General features: G+C 40.7%; 1 protein-coding gene and 1 pseudogene across 1 annotated transcript in view; one reads left to right on the top strand and one right to left on the bottom strand.

Annotated features, from left to right (window-relative positions):
- Positions 1 to 21,637, top strand: part of LOC136678889 (succinate dehydrogenase cytochrome b560 subunit, mitochondrial-like) — a 390,354-nt gene that overhangs the window by 225,564 nt on the left and 143,153 nt on the right. The window lies entirely within an intron of this gene.
- Positions 7,162 to 15,070, bottom strand: LOC136678581 (uncharacterized; annotated as a pseudogene).

The raw sequence follows: 21,637 nt of genomic DNA on the forward strand, positions 1-21,637 counted from the left end.
TGGGCCGGAGGTGATCCAGGACAAGTCTCTCCATGGTCTTCATGATGTGGGACGTCAGTGCCACCGGCCTGTAGTCCTTGGTGTCACTGGGCCGCGGAGTCTTTGGCACAGGAACAATGCAGGACGTCTTCCACATCACCGGGACCCTCTGGAGACTCAGGCTCATGTTGAAGACATGTTGCAGGACTCCACAAAGTTGGGTGGCACAGGCTTTAAGCACCCTGGGGGGAACACCATCAGGGCCTGCAGCCTTGTTCGTGTGGAGTCTCTGTAGCTGTCTTCTCACCTGGTCAGCTGTGAGATTCACTGTAGAGGTCCCTGGTGGGGGAGGAGAGGAGGTGTGACGTGGACTATCACAGGAGGTGTGACGTGGACTATCACAGGAGGGGGGGAGGGGGAGTGGAGTGGGCTGTTGAGGCCCGACAGCAGAGGAGTCAGGGCTCACAGTGTCAAATCTGTTAAAAAACAAATTTAACTCATTGGCCCTGTCCACACTGCCCTCTACTCCCCTGTTGTTGCTGGACCTTAAGCCAGAGATGGTCCTCATACCACTCCAGACCTCCCTCATGTTGTTCTGCTGGAGTTTCCACTCCAGCTTCCTCCTGTATCTTTCCTTAGCCTCCCTGATGGTTCTCTTCAGTTCCCTCTGAATCGTTCTCACCTCCTCCCGGTCTCCAGCTCTGAAAGCCCTCTTCTTCTTATTGAGGAGTGCTTTAATGTCTTTTGTTACCCACGGCTTGTTGTTTGGGTAACATTTAACAGTCCTGGTTGGGACAGTGGATTCTACACAGAAGTTGATGTAATCTGTGATGCACTCTGTGAGCCCGTCAATGTCCTCTCCATGAGGCTCATAGAGTGCTGTCCAGTCTGTGGTCTCAAAGCAGTCCTGCAGTACTTCAGAAGTCTCCTCTGACCATCTCCTCACTGTCCTCATGGTCACGGGCTGACTCTTCACCTGAGGCACATACTTTGAACTAAGGTTGACCAAGTTATGGTCAGATCCACCCAGAGGGGGGAGGGGGGAGCAGCTGTATGCCTCCTTAACATTAGCATACATCAGGTCCAATGTTCTCTCCTCTCTGGTAGGACAGTCCACATACTGAGTGAAGTTTGGTAATGTCCTGGCCATAGTGACATGGTTAAAGTCACCTGATATGGCAATGAAGGCAGTCGGGTGTTGAGTTTGGAGACGCGCTATGGTGGAGTGAATGACGCCACACGCCGACGTCGGGTTGGCAGAGGGGGGGGTGTACACAGCGACCACAACAACATGGGAAAATTCCCTCGGCAAATAATATGGCCTGAGTCCAACAGCCAACAGCTCAATGTCCGGACAACAGATACGCTCCTTGATGGTAATGTGACCAGGAGAGCACCAGCGGTTGTTAACCAACACAGCCAGCCCTCCCCCTTTATGCTTACCGCTCTCGGTGCGGTTCCGGTCGGCCCGAACAGTCTGAAAGCCAGCTATTGAAACATTATCATCTGGAATGTCCTGGTGTAGCCATGTCTCCGAGAAGCACATTAAACTACACTGCCGATACTCCTTCTGACTCATGGTTAACGTTGTTAGCTCGTCCATCTTATTAGCCAGCGATCTAACGTTGCCCATGATGATGGTGGGGAGACGCGGCTTATATCCCTTTTTCTCCATAAGCCTCCGTCTTTTTGCCCTCGATTTCCCCGAGCGCTGGTTCGTTCCTCCTCTACATCCCCTGTGCGTCCGTCTCCAGAGCTCGTCTGGGATGTTCGCGGCCCTGATCTCCATGCCGGCCGGCTTCAGCGCGATCAGCTGATCCCGGGTGTAAACAAAGGGACCATGCTCCTGCGCCGCGGTGCACCATGAAATTAGAACTTTCACAGCGAAAAAACTGACCAAAACTCTCTCTACTAGCATGATTCGAGAGGGCAAAACTTCGCTAAGTTACCTTGTAAAAATAAATAGATATTGTTAAGATAAAACTATAATTAAAAAGAAAAAATGAATACACAAACGGGAGCTACCGTAAAGGCTGCACGCACTTTTCGCGCATGCGCACTGAAAAACTCATATTTTTCTGCCCAGAGACAGTGGGTTGTTGTGTGAGTCAAAACGAAACTGAAAGTAAACACCATCTTTCTTGTCCCTTGGCAGCGTCTTTATTTCTGATTACAGCGAATATCATTAGAATCTTTCATGACAAGGGCATAAGACAAATATTTTGAAGGAGCGCCTTGATCTTTAGGTGGTTTTTCACACTGGATTACTCCCAGAGGTTTCACAGCACCGTGATGAGAGCGCTATTTTTAGAAACAGTAGGATCTTCGCTTTCTAATGGTATACAGAGCTCACAGATGCATTCAGACATTCAAGACTTACAAAGCTGATTATATAAGGTGTGTTTTTCAACCCGCAAAATGCGAGGTTCGGGTTCAAATAAGGGAGAGCCCCGTCTCTCTCTAGAGCTCTCAGTTCAGAGTTCAGCTCTTAGGAGTTCGGTTCTTCAGCTCTCTTCAGGCTTTTTCTGAAGCATTCCAGACTCTCTTATGGCTCTCTCTTAAAGAGTCTTGGGCTCCTCAAGCAGGGTCCAGACAGAACAAACCCAGAACATAAAAAGAAAATGTAGAGAGAGAAGAAAAGAGGAGGGGTGGAATGAAGGAGAATTCGCTTCCAGCCCTGAAGCTCAGCTAAGAGAGCCCAGAAATTCAAACCATGAGTTTTATTTTTATTTCTAGTAGAAAAACTATAGTTTAAGAAACGTTTAAATTAAGCAAACTTAATGCCACACCCAGAGCATGAAGGAGACCTCAGACCCTCAAAGTGGTGACAAGAGCTTAAGGATCAGCAACAAAGAAGGAGGCCACATGCTCCCTCAGAATGATCTTCTGAGCAAAGGCCCAGGAGAGACCTGCATGGACATTTTCATTCACCAAGAGGCAGATCAGCGATGATGGAGAATCCCCACCTTCAGAATGCCATCAGCTCCAACGAAGTGGTCGCCATGTCTCTGGCCAAGAGGGAGAAGAGGAACGGGCACTGCTGCAATGCTAAAGGCCTGTGTCTACAATGCCCACGCTGGAAGAGCTCATCTCCATAGATATGTAAGGTCACATGGTTTCATTTCTTTCATTGCTCAGGAGGTTGGTAATTATCATAGAGAAATTCCCTCATATATTTGTCTCCCTGCTCCCTCATGTATCGCTGTAATCCATTTCATTATATGAATGTATAATCAATATTCATTATTTGATATTACATTTAATAAACCAGTTGTGTGATAAAACCAATCCTTGGTTATTTGTTTGTGTGTGTGCATCTTTCTTGTACAGAATTATTACTTTTAGTTCAGATTTTCGGAGCCAAGAACCTACAGCACGTCAATGATCATATTTCATTAATAATTATTAATTATAGCTAATTCTGCTATATTATATGTAAAGTCATCCAACATCCTACTTGTCCAGGCTAAAATTGGAAAGGTAAAGACACTACATATTACTTAATGGCTCCCAAAAATGGAGCTTAACCAAATGAATTAAATAATTAATTATTAATCAAATAATAATTAAATAACATTGACTCCACTACATATTATTTATGTCGCCTCAACATGGGGCATAATTATTTTACTACACTTGCAATGAGTCTTTCATAGCGCTGTGTCTTCACTTTGTTTTTCTTCAGTCATTCAAAGGTGGACTTGCTGGTGTGTTTTGGATCATTGTCTGATTGCAGAACCCAAGTTTGTTTCAGTTTGAGGTCATGAACAGATGACCGGACATCCTCCTTCAGGATGTTTTGGTAGACAGTGGAATTAATGGTTCCAGTTATCACAGCAAGTCTTCCAGGTCCTGAAGCAGTAATACAGCCCCAGACCATCACACTACCACCACCATATTTTACTGTAGGTATGATGTTCTTTCTCTGAAACATGGTGTTACTTTTATACCAGATGTAATGGGACACACACCTTCCAAAAGGTTTAGCTTTTGTCTCATCAGTCCACAGAATATTTTCACAAAAGTCTAGGGGATCATCAAGATGTTTTCTGGCAAAATTGAGACAAGCCTTCATGTTCTTTTTGCTCAGCAGTGGTTTTCGTTTTGGCACTCTGCCATTCAGGCCATTTTGCCCAATCTCTTTCTTCTGGTGGAGTTATGAATGCTGACCTTAACGGAGGCAAGTGGGGCCTACAGTTCTTTGGACGTTATTGTGGGGTCTTTGGTGACCTCTTGGATGTTTCTGTGACTGAGCTCTTGGGGTAATTTTAGTCAGCGGCCACTCCTGGGAAAGTTCACCACTGTTCCACTTTTTCACCATTTGTGGACAATGGAGTCCCAAAACTTTAGAAATAGCTTTATAACCCTTTCCAGACTGATATATACCACTTTCTTTCTTTCTCATTAGGTCCTAAATTTCTTTGGATCTTGGCATGATGTCTAGCTCCCCAGCCACCGCCTCCAGCTCCTCCAGGGGTAAACCGATGCGTTCCCAGGCCAGTCGAGACACGTAGTCTCTCCAGCGTGTCGTTGGTCTGCCCCAGGGCCTCCTCCTTGTTGGACATGCCCGGAACACCTCACTAGGAAGGCGTCCAGGAAGCATCCAAACCAGATGCCTGAACCACATCAGCTGGTTCCTTTTGATATGGAGGAGCAGCGGCTCCACTCAGAGTCTCTCCTGGATGTCCAAGCTCCTAACCCTGTCTCTAACGGAGAGGGCCCCAGGGGCGGATGAAGTTCACCCAGGGTTCCTCAAGGCTCTGGATGTTGTGGGGCTGTCCTGACTGACACGTCTTTGCAACATCGGGGGCAGTGCCTCTGGATTGGCAGACTGGGGTGGTTTATTTAAGGGGTACTTGGGAAGAGAGTCCGACTGATAGTTGAACCTCGGATCCAGGAGGAACAATGCGGATTTCACCCCAGTCATGGAACACAGGACCAGCTATTTACCCTCACTAGGATCGTAGAGGGTGCGTGGGAGTTTGCTCAACCAGTCTACATGTGTTTTGTGGATCTGGAGAAGGCATTCAACCGTGTCCCTCGGGGTATTCTAAGGGGGGTGGTCGCCTAAGGGAGCCCTAGGGCCCCCACTCCAAGCCCGGCTTCACTCCGCTCGCCTTCGGCTTGATCAGGGTGTTCTTGGCTTCAGAGATCCAACTATGTTTCTCAAAGATGGTGGCTAAAATTTTGAGTCTGCCATTTTTTGTTAATTCACCATGAATTGAAAAAATAGACATTTGAGGGCCTATTTAAACCACTGAATTCAAATGGCCAACAGAGGTCGCTCTATGGCCTAGACTGCCTATTCCAAATGTGGGTGTGTCTATAGAAGTCATGTGATACAGCTGAGAGGTTTGTTTTTTTTTGGCACACTGGGCAGAGCTTAGATCAAGCAAGTCAGAAAGAGTCACTCAGAGAAAGAGACAGATTGTTTTTCGGCCAGGTTTAATATGATAACATATCCTATGAAATGACTAAAGTTCTCAAGGATGGTGAAGAAAGCTCTAATTCCTGCCATTTCTTGTTAATTCACCATGAATTAAAAGAATAGACATCTGAGGGCCTATTTAAAACACTGAATTCAACTTGCCAAAAGAGGTCATTCTCTGGCCTGGTGTGCCTAGACAAATTGTGGGTGTATCCACAGAAGTCATGTGATACTGCTGAGAGCTTTTTTTTTTTTTAAATTGATTTATATTATATTTCACAGGGTCAGGGGGCCCTAGAGCCCCGCTCCAAGCCCGCCTGAGCCCGGCTCGCTCAGGGTGTTCTTGGCTTCAGAGATCCAACTATGTTTCTCGATGATGGTGGCTAAACTTTTGAGTCTGCCATTTTTTGTTAATTCACCATGCATTGGTGCAGTAACAGTGTTTATTACAGTACACTCTCTGAATTAAAGGTACAGTACAGGTCTAAGATTTAAAGAAGGTCAGAGCCCAGAGGGAGGGACGATCTGAAACCTTTCACTGATATTGAGACCAGTGATAACACTCTGTAGTCAGTTCTGTGCTAAATGTAAAGAAAAACAGAACACAATGATGAGAAAATCATTTAAACCCTATATTTAATAGAAAATAAAATAAAAACAATATTTCACACATTGAGAAGTTTCATTGTTTTACTTTTTTAAACATTTGCCCATTTTTAATTTGTTACCAGCAACACGGTCCGAAAAGGTTGTGATGGGAAACAAAACACTGGTAAAGCTGTGTAATGCTAAAATAAATGAGGTTAAATGTCAACAGGTCAGAGATGTGACTGCACTCTAAGCCCAGATAAGTTGATTGTACTTAAAGAGTTTGAAAGTGATTGCCTTAAAATATTTAAGTAATGAATACTGGAGAAAATTAATTGATTTGAGTAAAATTAACTTTAATTACAAATGAATTTGAAGTGAATATTTGAGTTGAATATAGAAAAATCTGAATAGTTTATACTGAAATCTGCTGTATAATCAACGAAACTGGCAGGTTCATTCAGATACACATATTACGTTTTCTGTAATTAAACTTATTTAAACAAGTTTTTTAAAAATAATGACCTGTATATAACATTTTCAAAGATGAACTCAAAGTGCATTAAAAATGTTTTATTTTAAAATGTTTTAAACTTGTACAGGGTCTTCCACAAAACAAACCAAAACTAGGCTTATTGGAACTGACCAATGAAAATCTGGCAAAGTGCTATAGGGTGTGGTCCCGGCTACAAATTGATATTTTAAGTTCGTTCAAATTAAAAATTCTAGTGCACTCAGTTATTCTCTCAAAATAGGAAGACATAATTAAAACATTTTAAGTAATGCAATAAAATATTTTCTTTTGAGTAGTGGTTGCTCAAACTGTTTTCATAGAACCCCCGACGGAGTCCAACTCCAATAGGAAACCAGTCGGACTTACTGCCAGCCATGCGAACCAGACTACTGCTCTGTTTATACAGGCACTCATAGCAAAGAGCCCAATACCCCATACACCCAGCGCACCCCCCACAGATTATCCCAAGGGACACGGTCGACTGGCTTCTCCAGATCCACAAAACTGTGATGGGCATAGGGGATCCAATAACTGAACACCACTCGGATTCAGATCAGCGGGGCTGTTCCTCCCAATCATGCCCCTCCAGGTCTCACTGTCAAGAATTGTATAAAGAAAAAAAAGAATATTACTTTGCGAGGTTAAGGGGTGTTTAGCTACTGTCGTTACTGCAGCTGCTGCCACTGCTGAGGTCGGGTTTCTCTCATTTATGGATCTACTCATGTGCTTTAAGGTGGCCCGACTGGCTGAAGCTCTTGCCGCAATGGCAGCAGTTGAAGGGCTCCTCACCCATGTGGACTTGCTGGTGGTTGCGGAAACTCATCTCCTTGGCGAAGGTCTTGCAGCAGAAGGGCCTCTCCCCGGTGTGGCTCAGCTGGTGGGCTTTCGGTTCCTTTGACTGGCAGAAGCTCTTGCCGCACTTGGTGCAGGTGAAGGGCTTGTCACCCGTGTGGAGTCTCTGGTGCGAGTGGAAGTGGTGCGCCTTGGTGAAGCCTTTGAGGCTGTGGGCAAAGGTGTAGGGCTTCTGCCGAATGTGGATGAGCTGGTGCCTCTTCAGGTTGCCTGCCTAGCCGCACTCTTGAAGCTCTTGCGGCTCTCCAGTGTGGATTCGTTGGTGAGTTTTCAGGTTGCTCAAAGTGCTGAAATCTTTGCCGCACTGCGTGCAGGAGAGGGGCTTCTCTCCTGTGAGATTGCAAGGTATGCGAGAGTGCGATTTTGTGCCGGCCTGGGGGCCCTTAGCTGCCTCGTACAGGTGTCCCGTCTGGACCTAGGGATCCATCTTGACCATGCCTTCATCCAGGCGCAGCTTGTTGAGCTTGGTGCGCAGTTCCGCCATGTGCATGGACCCTAGACCATTCATCTTGAGGTGACTTGAGGTGGCTGGACATGAAGTTGGGTTCATACTCTGGTTTGAGGGACACCAGCTCCCTGGTCTAGTAACACTGAACGTCAGCGTGCTGCTGTGATTTGATGTACTCCAGGCTGTCGTGCACATGGGTGATGTAGTCGAAGACGAGGCTGGGTTCGTAATGAGACTTGAAGGAGTCCAGCTTCACACCGTGGAAGGAGCGCAGGTCGCTGTGCCACTCAGACTTGATGTAGTCCAGGCCACTGATCTCCATCTTGATCTGCTCAGAGCCCAGCTCAGCCGTGCTCAGTAGCTGGATTTCTGAGAGGTCCACCATGTGGATTGAATCCAGGTCCAGCTCAGACTTGATGCAGGACAGCATGGCCATGGGCTAGGCAATGTCTGAGGTGAGTGTGCTGAGAGTGGGCATGCTGCAGCTGAACACAGTTTTCACAGTTCTGTTTCAAAGTCCTTTTGTTTTATTGCTTTCTTTTGAATTTTTGGATCCCTGTAGTACATTGGAACCTCCAACAACCATCCACCCTTACAGTGTTCTGTAGAAAGAAACAACAACCAGTATCTTTCGCAAAAATAACAGACACAAATAGCCACATTTTACAAGTTAGTACTAGTAATATTAATACTAGTGATAAACCGGTATATCGGCCAATTTTTGGGATTTTTTTTAAATAAATATATTTATAAATATATATATACTAGCGCAAAAGGCCAATATTTACACAATGCACACAGGTAATGCTGTGGGCAGCTCTGTCATTCTGGCTGTTAGAGCGCCCCTTGCGTGCATTTTGCCATCTTACAGACAGACATCATTGAGTACAAGCCTCCAACATGTAGCTGCATGCCGTCTCAGAGAAAATGGTATGAAATATTTTCTCTTCTTCTGCTCTCACTATTTGTTACTGGCTGCTCTTTCTAACATACACTCAATAATCTGCTCTCATAAACGACTGAGTGGATAGTTGTAACCTAGAAACCCAGTGTTATTTAGCCTCTTATTATTCTCAATGGTCGGCGGTGCCTATAAAAAAAATCACTTATTGTTATAATCGTCAGTAAGTACTAGAGGTCCAAAGTCGACAGTCAATGATTAAAGTCACTGATTTTCATTGATTTAATCATTTTATATATAATCTCACTCAATAAATATGTATTTTTGCTGTTACTGGAAATTGATATGAAAAAATATTAGTTAAAGTACAGATTTTCAGATTTTTCACGGTGCCATATTTGAGTAATGTGTACATATCATACATCAATTGAAAGGTCAGACTCTCAGGATCATGAAGATATAGACAAAAATTTAGGACTAAGGAATTAAAGCCAAAGAAATAAGATATTTCAAACTTCCTCATCGATGACAAAACCACTGCTTCTCGAAGCCTGAAGAGCCCACAAGCAGCTCACACTCAAAGTTAACATAGCAAACCGTTCGTGAGTAATCCTCATGTTTGTGTCAAGAGTACAGGCCGAAAAAAGATTCTCAAAAAAAGAGTACACATTATCAAAAAATAATCAAAATATGATCCCCATGGACCCATGTCACTGCAGCGTAGCTTAGGCGCTCAGCTTTCCAACGACATGCCAATCAAATCTGTAGACCAATCAGAGGCAGAGTTATGGTGATGTGCACCCAAGGAGGCGGGACAAACACGCAGCAGAGGGCATATGTTTTCAGCGCCTAACAGACCCAGACACTGCGAGAGAGACTCAAACATTTCTGTTTCGCAGCAAAAAGCTCCACAAACAATAATCAACTCAATAAACATGTTTTAAAGCTTAGATGTCTTTGAGACCGTTAAATACAATTGATCACTTGTGGAGTGACATCAATTCTTGTGGAGTGACATCAAAAGTGCTGAAGAATTTAATTCATTTTCCTTCATTTAACCAGGAAAGAATCTCACTGAGATTAAGAATCTCTCTTACAGGAGAGTCCTGGCCAAGACAGGCAGCAGCACATACAATGTTTCCACAAACACCACAAACCACTAAATCTCTAATAAGCTATTTAAGACTTTTACAAACCATTTTGCTCAATTCCAATGTCTGAAGAATGCTTTTTAAAACATTAGTGGCACTAAGTCATGTAATTTAAATACGTTCTTTACCAAATATAAGTCTGATGGTGCAGCCTAACCAAAAGCTTGTTTTTCTATTTCAGTACGTACTGTGGAAACCTTAAGTAGATACATTGATTGAGAATGTAATATCCATTACTTTTCTGATATGAAGAATGGAGAACTGTGTAATGTATTCCAATCAGGTTGGGCTGGAATATCTGTTTGAAGGTGTCAGATGTTAATTGCCTACCAACAGCCAAACAGACGTAAAGCAGTTATCAGGAATAAAGGTAAAAAAATCAAATGTTAGTTCAGCGATTAACAAAACAGCTACGTCTCTTTAAAATTAAGTTTGAATAACATTTCAGAATTGATGTCAATGTGCAGAATTACAGCAGAGCGCACTTTTCTGAATTACACTCCGGTTCTCTCTACGAAACATTTGAACGATTGAAGACACAGTTGTTCTTCCAATATTCGGCTGCCCCCGGCGGCCAGCTTCAGCCATCGTAAGACCGTGATTTAAAACAGGTCCACAATTGTTGCCCTTATTTCATCTGGGACTAACTTATGGGCATGGACTCTCCTTCCTCTTCCTCTGTCTTGTCCCCTCAGTCTTCCACCACCCAGCCTTACCCCTCTTCTCCACTGTTCACCCTGCTCACGGCCTTGTCTTTCCACTGTGAGTCTTTGAGACACTGCAGTGTTTGGTGTCTATATGTATTTGTCAATTGAAGGTTCATGAGATGCACCTCTGAGCTATTGTTGAGAGCTGTTTGATCATTGTTTGATCTAAACCCTCACAAATTCCCCTTCTTCACTGAAAGCCAAGATTCACCTGAGAACAAATTAATCAGTTTAGGAAAAATTACCAAAACTTACTAAAAAGGTTTCATAGAAATGCACAAATGATGCCTGAGAGATTATGACATGTTCAGCACTTTTGCAGGTAATGACCCAGGCAATGACCTAAAGCCTAAATGTATTGGAGGGTAAGACAATTCAACAGACAATCAGTAGAACACATTTTGATGAACATGACATAAGCAATTGATAAACACAGCCGACAATTGAACATGACCATTTGCATGAATGTACAAAAGCATTTGCAAAATGAGAAACACAATGAGAAATGCTATTATGATGTGCACAAGTGACAAGGAGATGTGAAGATTGAATGAATAATTTTGAGAATTTCAATTCTGATCTGAGAAATGAGCCAAATTCACTGAGAAAAACAGTAATCATTTGTGCTACACAACCCTGACCTGGAAAAGCGGTTACAGACAATGAATGAATGAATTAGTGCTAAACGGTCTTGTCTTTCTCCTCTGTATCATAACAACACGCTCTGTCATTGACCAACAGTAAAGAGCATGAATGTGAATTTGGTCCAGTCTCTTTCAGTAAATCTCCCACACACAGTAATGAAAGTGTGTATTGTTTATATGCCCCTCACAGTAAAAATGCAGCCTGTGCATTTTCACTGCCATCAAAAACATTCAGAAATGACTTACAGAGTTACTGATGTACTGACAATGTGGCTAAACGTGTTGACCGTCCTGTTCATAATCAACCACACAAGGTCTTGTTCTGATGACACTGACATGTTCATTGACATATAAACTTCATTCCGGGACGTGATCTAAGGATTCTGAGCATGTTACAGGCATTTGACAGTGATCCAGGGCATGGTGCTGTTTGTACGAAATGCTGTGAGAAATGCACATAAAGTTGTATAAATATAAAAGATGATTTGAGAAAGGCTCCAACGCGACTGAGAAAAAACTGTAACTGCGATGTGTTTAACTTCTCATCTTCATTAAACACAAGCACCTTTACATTGTATTAATCAGAATTACTATATTCTCAATAAGGGAACAGGGTGTTTATGTAGAAAGGTAGTGTGGTAGGCCTCTGAAACTAAAACTATTAATAAATGTTTGTTTCAACGTCTGAAATCTGTACTACTTTATATTAGAGGATTAATAATTAACACCACTGCGTTCTGTATTAATTTACATTTTGCACAGCACCCCAACTTTTCTGGAAATGGGGTTTATGCATCACTTTGTAAAGAGAAGTACTGGAGCTTACTGCAAATACATTATTAAAAGAACAGCAGGCTACCCCCCAGCTGTAGGACAGGGCTGAATCTACTGTAACTTAGCACCAACAAGTGGATACAGTCAGAAGCAGTGCTCAGAAAAGGCAGTGGAGTTCTCCTGTTTTCAGCCTTCAAAACACTGCCATGTTCAAGTCCATAGAAACCTACTAATGTCTCCAAATTACTGACAAATTTAACAAAACACAAGCCTTTTTCATCAGAAACCTTAATACACACTCTGTGTAGAGGAGGGGTTCACTATCTCTACAACATCAACTCAACATTCATCTGATCAGGGACACACACACTTCACACACACACACACACACACACACACACACACACACACACACACACAGGGTTAATTTTAGAATGTTTAGAACGCTGGACGCACTATCCCATAATTCACAGGAACAACTCCAGAATTCTTCGAGGGAACCACTTCAACCTTCGTCAGAGTGTCGACCTGATTAAGATCGTGATGCACCTCTATGATGACAAGCTTATTCACTCCTACATCAACCTGAGATAGAGAGAGAAAGAGAGAGAGAGAGAGAGAGAATGAGAGAGAGAGAGAGAGAGAGAATGAGAGAGAAAGTGAGAGAGAGTGTGTGTGAGAGAGAGAGAAAGAGAGAGAGAGAGAGTGTAAGAGAGAGAGAGAGGATGAGAGAGAGAGAGAGAGAGAGAGGGAGAAGGATGGTACAGTGTTAGAGAAGTGTTTTACTCTACATCTGTTTACTGTGGAGGAATAAATATGTCATTACTGCAAATAAATAAAAAATATATACATAAATATATGGTGTAATAAAGAAATTAACGAGTGAAAAATAAATGAATTTCCAAATAAATGCTGTAAGAAATTATTAAATATAATTATAAAATGTGAAAGATATGAATAAATTAAAATTTCCATTATTTATAAATGTGTGTATTTCCATATTTATTCATTTTTATATATTTCCACATTTCTACATTTATTTTTGTGATTCTGTGTCTGTGCTAAATGAGTGTGCTATTCTCAGGAGACCCACATTTTATTCCTTGATTCATATCTCAATGTAAGGCACGCGGGGTGCGGACTGACGGAGCGGACGCAAACGCTTAGAAAACACAGACTTTATTTAACAAAACAAACACAAACGAACTAGAGGGTAAACACGAAATAACTCGACTGGAAACAGGGCAAGCTAAACAATACGAAACAACACTACACGAATGGGGCATGAAACGAGCAAGAGAAACGAAAAACACTACAAAGAACACTACCAAGAACAAATGAACGACAAGAGGAAGTGAGACGAGAGGGCTTAAATGCACAACACAGACGAGACGCACCTGAGACAAATAACGGGGGTGACGTAAAAGAGGCGGAGACGAAGGCAGAGACAAAGGCGGAGACATGGACAATAACAAAACAAAGCCATGTGCTGAGAAAACGGACCAGACAGGACGAGGGTGTGACACTCAACTCAGGAAACACACACTGAACATTTACTACGTTATTTAATTAAACATAATGAACTCTGACCTCTTTGTTTCTCAACACCACTGTTAATAATGTTCAGAATTAGGGTGAATGCAGTATTCCCCACTTGTCCCTACCACATATGGCACTTTTCCACTGTATGGACCTTACTCAACGAGTAAACACAACGAGTTAAAAACATTTAAGGTCACTGCTGCCATTGCTGTGTTCTCCAAAGCCCACTGTTCCTGCTAGAGACTGGGTTTTGAGGCGACACCCAATACATTTAGTGATAATATCTGATTGTGGAAGTTTTCTGAAGGAGAATGAAGCCCTAAATGTAACTAAAGTCCAGCTCCTCTGATATCACTGCAGACTGGTGCAGAGCTGCTACAGAGCGGTGCTAGTCGCCTGGGAATGAAGCACTGCTCTGTTCTGATGATGTATCAGGGTCTTGAAGGGTCGTCGTAGGGGGAGATTTAACCACTGCACCCTGTAACTCAACCCCAAGGGGAGAGAGGACACTCAGAAACAAGGGGGAGGGGGGAATGGGGAATGGGATTCACCCTAAAGTGAGTACTGCAGCAGCTGGGGTAACTACAGTCTGGGTTACAGCGTAATGTAAAGCTTCCACAAGGGGGCGTTTGTGTTCATGTTCAGTTTGGGTTTGTGTCTCTTATAAATAACTTTATTATTCCCACTCAAAAAGCACAATCTTAACTAGAACCTTTATCTAGAACCTCCTTTCAGCTTGTTCATGTTTTTCTGGGATTACACATTTATTACCAACAGACAAACCATAATCACGTATAAAAAGTTAAATGTACCTTGATTCTGTAGTTCACTCCTCCAGCAACTTGGGTTTGGTACATCAGAACCTCGAAACCAGAAAACTCCTCTCCAAGCTGCTTTTGGACTTCAGGCTGTAGCTGAAATAATAAAAACAACATTTTACAACTACAGCTCAAACAACAGTAAATCAGAATAATATCTCCACAGACTGTCTTCACTTTTAATAACAATAATACTAACAGACCACCTTCACTATAATAATAGTACTGATGATGATGATGATACAGCTTCAGCTTAAAGTCACTGTTCTCAATGCCAAGTGTGGGCTGGAGGGGTCTATGTGGAACTGTTTTGACCTAATCCAGCTTATGAACTGTGCATTAAGAAGGTTTTTCATGCAATTACCACAGTTTATAAACAACCAGATATTGTGCTGTAAGCTGTTTATAAACTCTCATGAGCTTTAGAAGAAGGGTTATCAGTTTAGACCCAGATTAGACACAAGGTATCAACAGTTTTCCGTCAGTGAAATGAATAACACACTGGAACACAGCAGTGGGTTTTAATTCTGACCCTGAGCAGGACGGAGCACTTACAGAAGAATAAATTACAGAGAAGAACAACATTCACCTTCCTGCAGATCTCATTCACGCTGTTGTCAGCGTTCTTCCACTCTGACCATCCTCCAAGTTGTGGAGTTGTTGGAGCAGACTCTGCGATCGCGAACAAGACAACAACGAGCGGGAGACAGAAGCGAGACGCCATGGTGCTGAGGAGAGTCTTTCAGGAGAAGTGACACCTCTGAGTGAGTGGAGTGTAGTTCTGAGAGTGAGTTCAAACTTCTGTAAAGCTGCTGTATTTATACCTGCATCTTCATCACTTTCACCTTCATCTCTCAGCACAGGAACCAATCAGAAATTAAACCACTCCCTGAGGCAATAATAAGAGCCTTGCCTCATTTTCCTGTGAAACCTGTTCCTCCAGATGTTTGGAAAAATACTTGATTTCTTCGTTTTAAACAATTTCTCTGCAGAAAAGATTTCTTTATTTTTATTTTCAGAGGAAAAAAAAAACATGTTTAAAATCTTTGCTGTGTGTGTGTGTGTGTGTGTGTGTGTGTGTGTGTAGTTTTCTGATGAGATTAATTTACATTGTCCTGAGCTTTTGAATAGATTGAAATGATCCATTTTAAAGTAATGTTTAAATATATACATGTTATCATTGAATTTATATAAAATTATATTTATAATATTTGGTGGATGGTAATAAAAAATTAAAAAGTGAATGTGTAATCTCAGGGACACTGATGGACCACAGAGTGGAAAGAAAGGAACAGCTTCAGGAAACTACAGTGGAGGAAAAGCCCAGCAAGACTCTGCCTCTCTGAGACGCTCTTTTTAAATCCACACTATTAACGCGTAGTTTGTTTCTATGGAAACAGTTTGAGTAACCACTACTCAAAAGAAAATATTTTATTGCATTACTTAAAATGTTTTAATTATGTCTTCCTATTTTGAGAGAATAACTGAGTGCACTAGAATTTTTAATTTGAACGAACTTAAAGTATCAATTTGTAGCCGGGACCACACCCTATAGCACTTTGCCAGATTTTCATTGGTCAGTTCCAATGAGTCTAGTCTTGGCTTGTTTTGTGGAAGACCCTGTACAAGTTTGGAAGCCTTTTTCTCATTTTTACACAATAAGATTTGGTGTTTTCTGCATTTTACTTTTTTCCTTGGGCAAATACCTTTTTAGGACATAGTTTTCATTTCTTCTTTTCTTCAGAGAAGAGCTAATTACAGTCACAAATTACAGTTGACTGAGTCAAACAAGATGTCTTTTTTCCCTCAAGCTCTTTTTCACATTCTGCAAATTGGTGAGTTGTGTTCCATAACTAAGTGACTGAAAAGAAAAATGATTTTATGCTTATCTTATGTTAGAAAATTAATTACAGTATGTGAATTTTAGAGTCGTTACAAAGTGTAAACGTGGTTTGTGTTCAACTGTAAACCAAACACAGTTTTCTAACTAGACAAATTAACTTTTATATTCTTAATCTGTGCTGGTCCTAGTGGTTTGGCTGAGGTTAACAGTTTCCTTTACTTCGTTAAATGTTCTGGGCCTCAGAGTTAATATCAGACATTACCAGCCTCACAGATAAAGTTATTGGAAATGTAAATACTGTCCTTTTCTCTGTGTGAAGAGAGCACAAGGATTGAGCCTTGTCCTTGGTAGCATCAGGAACATTAAATATTAATATTAAATTATTTAAACTTTGTACATTATACTGTTTGTGAAAAAAATATTGAAATATGACCATAATGTAAGGCAAACATATCAGAGACAAATTTCTTAAAACCTGGAGAAATAAATCACAAATTATCTCATGCATGTCACGCTCTTCAGAACCCTGAGCTAACAGCCATAGACACATCATTGGAAGTCCCCTGCAGGCTCTTCATAAGTAGCTCTGTGAGTATCTTTTCTTTATCTGTCTGTTTCTTTACACCTGACTGTCTAGCTACACCTGTCTATCTATCTGTTCCTCTACAGCTAACTATATATCTGTAGATCTCTGTCTTTCTGTCTATATTTAGATAAATTGTAATTGACACTCAACACTGTTTTTTGTCTCTCGCTCTCTATAGAATCTGGATGATGCAGATTTCCAGGTCATTGGTCCAAAACCAGGCATCACCTCTACTGAACCCTTCAGGTGTCAGGATCATCCTAGAAGGCAGTCTTGAAATGGATGAACTTACCAACCTACCTCAGGCAAGGTGCCCGTTGTTTGGTCTGACATATAGAGCATGAGATACACCCAAGTTTCAAAAGCTGAAGAATGTTCTTGTTGTGTACGAAACATTTCTGAACATTGCAAAAGTGCACGTAAAGTGCTTGTTTTATTTTGTATCACTTTTACACTGTTCTGCTGCTACACTGTCGGTAAACTCAACATGGTGCTAACTTTTGCTGTCACTGTAATGGTACTCTCAAGGGTATATGTTCACTTCCCTTTAGTTCGGGAACATAATTGTAAGTTATTCTATTATAATTGTAGATATTTAAATTGTGTTGATTTCATACGCTTCCTTTCATCTCCTGAACTTACATTGTGTTCTTTTATTTTACACAGTAATTTCCACAAATATTCACCTCTCATTCTGTAGAGAGAATGTAATGTAATTTGAGGAGAAATAACTGGATGTTAAAACCACTGTTGTGCATTTTACATTACTGTTGCCTCAGAATGCATAAAGATTGTAATGTTATGGGGGTGGGGAGTGGTCATGTGTCTTTTTTGTGAATGCCAGTTTTTTTGGTTGTTTTTTCTTCTCCTTTCTTTTTCGCCCAATTTTACATATTTACCACATTTTAGATTTGGTTAAAGTTATTTTACTCAAAATACTGTTTTGTTTCTGTGATGTAATTTTAAATAAAACATTTTTAATGCACTTTGAGTTCATCTTTGAAAATGTTATATACAGGTCATTATTTAAAAAAAAAACTTGTTTAAATAAGTTTAATTAAACATAATATAATATATGTATCTCAATGAACCTGCCAGTTTTGTTGATTATACAGCAGATTTCAGTATAAACTATTCAGATTTTTCTTTATTCAACTCAAATATTCACTTCAAATTCATTTGTAATTAAAGTTAATTTTACACAAATCAATTAATTTTCTACATAAATTTCTTACTTAAATATTTTAAGGCAATCATTTTCAAACTCTTTAAGTACAATCAACTTATCTGGGCTTACAGTGCAGTCACATCTCTGACCTGTTGACATTTAACCTCATTTATTTTAACATTACACAGATTTACTAGTCTTTTGTTCCCCATCACAATGTTTTTGGAGCGTGTTCATTCATGCATTATCTGTAACCGCTTATCCAGTTCAGGGTCATGGTGAGCCCAGAGCCTACCTGGATTCATTGGGCACAAGGCAGGAATACACCTTGGAGGGGGCGCCAGGGAGGAAACCGGAGCACCCGGAGGAAACCCACACGGACACGGGGAGAACACACCAACTCCTCACAGACAGTCACCCGGAGCGGGAATCGAACCCACAACCTCCAGGTTCCTGGAGCTGTGTGACTGCGACACCTACCTGCTGCACCACCGTGCCGCCCTTGGAACGTGTTGCTGGTAACAAATTAAAAAATAGGTAAATAAAAAAAAAATTAAAACAATGAAATTTCTCAATGTGTGAAATATTGTCTTTATTTTATTTTCTATTAAATATAGGGTTTAAATGATTTTTTCATCATTGTGTTCTGTTTATATTTACATTTAGCACAGAACTGACTACAGAGTGTTATCACTGGTCTCAACATCAGTGAAAGGTTTCAGAATGTCTTATTTCTCTCAGCACTTCATTTATCTTCCCACTGGGCTCTGACCTTCTTTAAATCTTAGACTCTTAAAGACATGAGCTGGGACTTTACTGAATTTGTTTTTTCATCTTTACACATTTGGGACCTAAGGCCATGAATTTTGGACTTTTTGTTGATCACTGGCAGCAATTTCAGGATCCTACACTCTCCTACTGTTACAAGTTTTGTTTGTCTGTTTTCTTTTTTTTCTTTTCTTTTTGTTCTTGCTATCCCTCCCTGTTTTTAGGTGGAGCTGTGGAGCTCTCCGGTATTGCTGGGTGCTGAGAAGGTGTTTCTTGTGTCTGCCTATAAAGAAGCAGGAAGCTGAAGCTGGTCATGCCCCTTTTTCTAATTGTGGATTGCCATGTGGAGTGAAGCTTGGTGATTGTTCTGTCTTTGTGTGAGAACCTTGTGGCTCTGGAGACTGTGTGTTCCCATACATTAGTCCTTGTGTTTGTTTGTTGTGTTCTGTTTATTACTTTTCTTGATCACCTGTGCCGGAAGTGGGTAAGTGCCTTTTGAGTTTGCCTATTTTCTCTTGGTTCATTGATAGTTAGGGAGTCAGGTATATTCATTGTCATTTATTTGTTTATTTGTTTGAATAGCAAAGTTAGTGTTGGGGTTGGAGTCAGTGTTAGGTTATGTTTGTTATTTTGGCCGTGGCTTACCCCTGGAGGTATGGCTTTAAGATTTGTTTCTTATGTTGTTATGATTTGATTGTTTGGTTTTGTTTAATATCCATATTTTCTTTGTAAATACACTTTTTTTTTTTCATTTATTCTAAACTGAGTTTCTCTTTTTTTCTCTCTCTCTACATTATTTTTGGGAAATTTCATTAACCAATAATCATCTCCTTGACCAAGATGTAACACCACACTCTCAGAAAAACTCTTACTGTGGTGGTGTCCTCGAGGGAACATGTTCCATACGTTTAGTTAGGAACTCAAATTCCACTGTATTTGACTCTTTCATTGAGCTGGTGCTTCGCCTTTAAGTTATTTAGATGAGATCTTTAGGATCAGTTGTAGCATAATCATTTATATAACCGTTTGTACTATAACCTGATAATCTTTTACATTTGAAGTTCTGTAGTTAATGAATCTGCATGAATAAGCATTTTACAGTTTTTTGTTAAATAATTTTAAAGAAAATATATTGAAGAGAACAGAACATGTACATAATCACTATATGTTTAATTATAGAGCTGGAATTCAACAAGTAGTACAACTGAGGTGACTACACTTGAGCGTTCTTTCACTACACTGCACATCCTGAAGATCCTTGTTGTCCAGGCTGCCAGAGATGAGGATACGGCTGATATTTCCATCATTGTTGAGGGCAGTGAGGTATTGACAAAGTGTGACAACACAGCAGAGGCTTGCAAACTGTTGATGGAACTGATGTATGCCATGAATAAATGTCAAATGTGTACTTCCACATATTTGAGGAAACTCACTGTTTTAAAGTACACTTCTGCCTTTTAAGTGTTTTGTTATATAGCCTTGGCGTAGTACATGCATAACATATTTTTAAAGAAAAGACTGAATGTAAAAGGCAGTTCTTAGGGTGTAAAACCAATTGTTTCTTTGAAAAACATGATTTGAATGTTAATTGGGTTTAGGAAATCATGACACTGCCAATTTCAATGTCAGTTATAAATGTATTTTCTATGCATTGATTTTAGGTACTGTTTATATACATTGCAATTGCTTTATGTTTACATTGTTTCAAGGCAGTATGAAAAGCACACTGACTGATATTACATTGTCAGATATGTTGTCATTGTGGTGGTACTCTCAATTGTACATATTTGTACATTTAATTAGGGAACATTATTATATTATAATTGTAGATTTTAAAATGTGTTGATTTCATACACCATACATACAACATACATTTCATCTCCAGGACTTTTGTTTTATTACATTTCTATAATGAAATGTTACAATCATGTATCTCTCCCACTGGAGAAGAGAATGTAATATACTTTTAATGAACAAAACTGGACTTTTAAACACTTGTACCTTTAGTGACCAATAATGTACCTTTTTTCTAAGAGTGTAAGTTATTTAATAAAGCAGTAATTTCACCATGAACCTGATCCTAACCTTTTCTGAGGGAAGGGAGGGTGGTGGTAGGGGTGGGTTGTTCTGGTGGGGGGGGGGCAGTTTTGCCCATACAATTTTGCTAGCTGGGGTGTTGCCAACACCCGTGTTTACAAAGTTCTGACCACAAAAGTATTGTCAAGAAATGTGTAGAACGTGTTTTTTCACAATATATCAGCACTTCTGAAAATAGGTTATTGGAAAGTCTAAGTTTAGAGTAAATTTAATTTAAGTCCAGTCTTTTTTGTCTTTAGCTCAGACGAGATGCGTTTGATGCTGTCTCTTGTTCAAGAGTGGCTTGACACAAGGAATGCAACGCTGAAACCCATGTCTTGAATATGTCTGTGCATGGTGGTTCTTGCTTTTACACTTTTTTTCTACCACATCTTTTCCTTCCCTCCACCTCTGTATTAATGTGCTTGTACACAGAGATCTATGAACAGCCAGCCTCTTTAACAATGACCTTTTGTGTCTTGCTCTGCTTATGTAAGGTGTCAATGGTCATCTTTTGGACAACTGTCAAGTCAGCAGTCTTCCATTTAAAGGCCTTTGCAGGTGTTTTGAGTTAATTTGCTGATTACACTGTGGCACCAGGTGTCTTCAGTATTGAACCTTTTCACAATATAATTTGTGAGATACTGAATTTGAGGTTTTCATTAGCTGTCAGTTACAGCGCCCTCCATAATTATTGGCACCCCTGGTTAAGAAGCATTCTTTGGCTTCTAATAAATTATTTAAACTAATAATATAGGACAACAACGCAGAAAAGAGAAAAATCTAAGCTTTAATTCATGTGCCTTTATTTGGTGGGAAATAATCACACACTAAGAAATAAATCTTTTAA

This window comes from Hoplias malabaricus, chromosome Y, assembly GCF_029633855.1.
Source record: "Hoplias malabaricus isolate fHopMal1 chromosome Y, fHopMal1.hap1, whole genome shotgun sequence".
Lineage (NCBI taxonomy): Eukaryota > Metazoa > Chordata > Actinopteri > Characiformes > Erythrinidae > Hoplias > Hoplias malabaricus.